Here is a 3,490-nt window from a genome sequence, read left to right as displayed (position 1 = left end):
GCCCCTGCTGCTTTGACTCTGTGCAAGTCCTGGTGCTGGAGTGTGCTAGAGATCCAAACCCTGGTTCTCAAGCTTATGTTGCACGTACTGTATTCACCGAGCCAGCTCCTCAGCCCCTGAAAATCTTTAATGTCACTCTGCAATATTTATTTTTATTTTATAAACTTTATTGCTGAAAGAACTTGCAAATAAATTAAAGCATGACACATCAAAATCAACCTTTATTTGAATCAGCAAATCAATCTTTATTTGAATAAAGATTCAAAGCCTATACAACTCAGTGAATTTCTTTAATTTTAATTTTTTGTTGTTGTTTTTTTTTGTTTTTCAAGACAGGGTTTCTCTGTAGCTTTGGAGCCTGTCCTGGAACCAGCTCTTGTAGTCCAGGCTGGCGTCGAACTCACAGAGATATGCCTGCCTCTGCCTCCCGAGTACTGGGATTAAAGGCATGCGCCACCACTGCCTGGCAACTCAGTGAATTTCTATACAGTTTAAAAGTGAATTTGGTGGCAAAGGCAGGTAGATCTCTGAGTTCAAGGCCAACCTCTTGTATTGAGCAAGTTTCAGGATAGCTAGGGCTACACAGTAAAGCCCTATCTAGAAAAACTAAAAAATAATAAGAAAATAAAATGCATCCAGAAGGGAAGTTGTAAAGCTTCACATTAAATTTTATGATTTTAGTATTGGCCAAACAGTGCTGTAAATAATATAGTTTCTGTGTGATTATTCTGTCTATAATCTAGCTTCTATTGAACACATACCATGTGCCAGGCACAGACCTTAGCATTTATAGGAAACTTCCTAACCTCAAGATAGTCCTTCCTATAACTAAGATACTTTTGTCTTTTTTTTTTTTTTTTTTTTTTTTTTTTTTTTTTTTTTTTTTTTTTTTTTTTTGGTTTTTCGAGACAGGGTTTCCCTGTAGTTTCTAGAGCCTGTCCTGGAGCTAGCTCTTGTAGACCAGGCTGGCCTCGAACTCAGAGATCCACCTGCCTCTGCCTCCCGAGTGCTGGGATTAAAGGCGTGTGCCACCACCGCCCAGCCAACTAAGATACTTTTGCATTTTACCAAAAGGAAGTTAAAGGAATAGAAAGTTGCTGGCCACATAAACTACCACCTATATTGTAAGGCTTTACTAAACATTAGTAGTTTTATTTTCTTCTGCAGCAGTGACATCATCTAGATGTACCAGGTCCTGCCATTGGCAAAGGTGTTGGGGCTGGGGCACTGTGAAAACAGCATTCTGCAAGAGTAGAGCAAGGAGTCCCGAGGACCCTGGTCCTGTCTCAGTCTTTGGCAGAGCTCCCACCTCTACCTTAGATGCCTTGGCAGGAGTAGAGAACAGGTAGCAAACACGGGCTCCATTCCCATTGCTCAGGAGTAGCCAATCCTATGCACCCATCTGTGAGAGAGGAATAAGGCTCAGCTCCCACCTCTACCTCAGATGCCTTGGCAGGAGTAGAGAACAGGTAGCAAACACGGGCTCCATTCCCATTGCTCAGGAGTAGCCAATCCTATGCACCCATCTGTGAGAGAGGAATAAGGCTCAGGAGTTGTAAACGGAGGCAGAGCTTTTCTGTCCTGACTGCCTGGTCTCAAATAAACACACAGAAGCTTATATTAATCATAAGATGCTCGGCCAATAGCTCAGATTTATTACTAACTAGGTCTTACATTTAAATTAACCCATTTCTATTAATCTATGTATTGCCACATGACTTGTGGCTTTACCTGCCCTCTAGTATTTTGTTTCTTGGGGAGCTCGCTGGTGCCTCTCCTGACTCCCCCTTCTTCATGCGAGTTCTCAGTTTTATTTTCCCGCCTAACTTTATCCTGCCTTGCTTAGGACAATCAGTTTTATTATTAACCAATGAGGGTAATACCCACTCACAGTGTACAGAAGGAATATCCCACAGCAAGGAGTGGCAGATGGCAGGTAGACATTATAACACAGACTCTGAACACCAGCCTTTCCTTTCCACTAAGTGTGAAATCTTGGTCATCATCCACTTGGGCCATCAGATACGTGCCCATCAGCGTCATCTGTACAAAGACAGCATCCAAGCGGCAATCTGGATCGAACCAGCCTCTGTGCAGCAAGCCGATAGTGGACTCACATGCACATAGTTCTCTGCTCTTGTTTCCCATAGCTAGAGAACAAAATTAATATCTTTTTCATTCTCTTCTGTCCTGACCCAGTACCTAAGCCTTGCAGACACTGAGGCCTCCAAAATCCACCAAGCAGTGAAAGGCGGGTCTTCTCTGACCTTATCATTTTTAGTTGGCTGGCATCCACTCCGCCTGTGGTAATTCATATTAGAAGTTAAATCGCGAGTCAGATGCCGGCCAGATCAAACAGCCAGGGAGAGGCCACACTTCAGGGCTCCTAAGCCTGGATTTCCAAGATGAACCATGACCCAGAGACAGGTCAGCAGCTGGAGTTTGACAGTGATGTAACTGGCCTCACTAGGCACATCAGAGGAGATAAGAAAGGGCTAGGTGTCTACCCTGAGGTCATAGCAATCTGCACAGAGGCTGGGTAGCTGAGGACCAAGCCCTACAGTTCCTTGCCCCACACTAACTAGCGTGTGTAAGAGGTCAACCCTTATGTGTGTTCCAAGGACCTAACTCAGTTACTGAGTTTGCAAGACAAGTGGCTTTACTTGACAGATTGTATTTTTCCACTTTAAAGAAAGAATATCCCATGCTCCCTTTGGCAGCATATATATTGAAACTGGAACGATACAGAGATTAACATGGTCCCTGCACAAGGATGCCATGCAAATTCATGAAGCATTCCATATTTACAAGAAAAAATAAGGAATATCTCAAAGTTGGCACGATGGTACATGCCTGGGACTAAGGTAGGAAGACATCCCCTAAACGTGGACAGCACCATTCCAGGTTCTTGGATAAACAAAGAAAAAGTGGGAGAGGAGAGTGAGCTGAGCATTTCTCTTGCTCTGTTTCCCAACTGCTGACACCAAGTGACCAAGCTGCCTAACATCCCTGCTGCTGTGATGTACCACCATGGACTACACGCTCCTTTGAGTCACTTTTGCCAGGTAGTTTGTCATAACAATGAGAAAATAAACTATTAAAATGGATGATCGATTATTTACAAAAGTGTCAGTGACTCAGGCAGCCTCATCAATCTCCAAAAGCTCACATCAACCTGGGTGACAAGTCATGAAAGCTGCAAGACTTGAATTCCCTGCCTGTAGGCAACTCGGCCGAAACAGCTCCTTTGTCTCCAGAAACTGTTTACTCTTTATATCACCTGGAGAGAGTCGGTAAATCTCCCGTGAGTTCCTGTAACAGTTCTCTTGTAGTCTTTGTTTTTTAAAGATTTATTTACTAAGTATACAGTGTTCTGCCTGTATGCCAGAAGAGGGCACCAGATCTTATTAGAGATGGTTGTGAGCCACCTTTTAGTTGCTGGGAATTGAACTCAGGATCTCTAAAAGAACAGCCATGCTCTTAACCTCTA

At 43.4% G+C, this 3,490-nt stretch overlaps 1 non-coding gene across 1 annotated transcript; it reads left to right on the top strand.

Moving 5' to 3' along the window:
• The first annotated feature begins 2,704 nt into the window (after positions 1-2,704).
• Positions 2,705-2,808, top strand: LOC119816010. The gene has a single exon (XR_005285667.1). It is a non-coding gene; the product is annotated as a U6 spliceosomal RNA (small nuclear RNA).
• The last annotated feature ends 682 nt before the right edge of the window (positions 2,809-3,490 follow it).

Source organism: Arvicola amphibius, chromosome 5, assembly GCF_903992535.2.
Source record: "Arvicola amphibius chromosome 5, mArvAmp1.2, whole genome shotgun sequence".
NCBI classification, from domain to species: domain Eukaryota; kingdom Metazoa; phylum Chordata; class Mammalia; order Rodentia; family Cricetidae; genus Arvicola; species Arvicola amphibius.
This window is presented reverse-complemented; position numbering and strand designations above follow the sequence as displayed.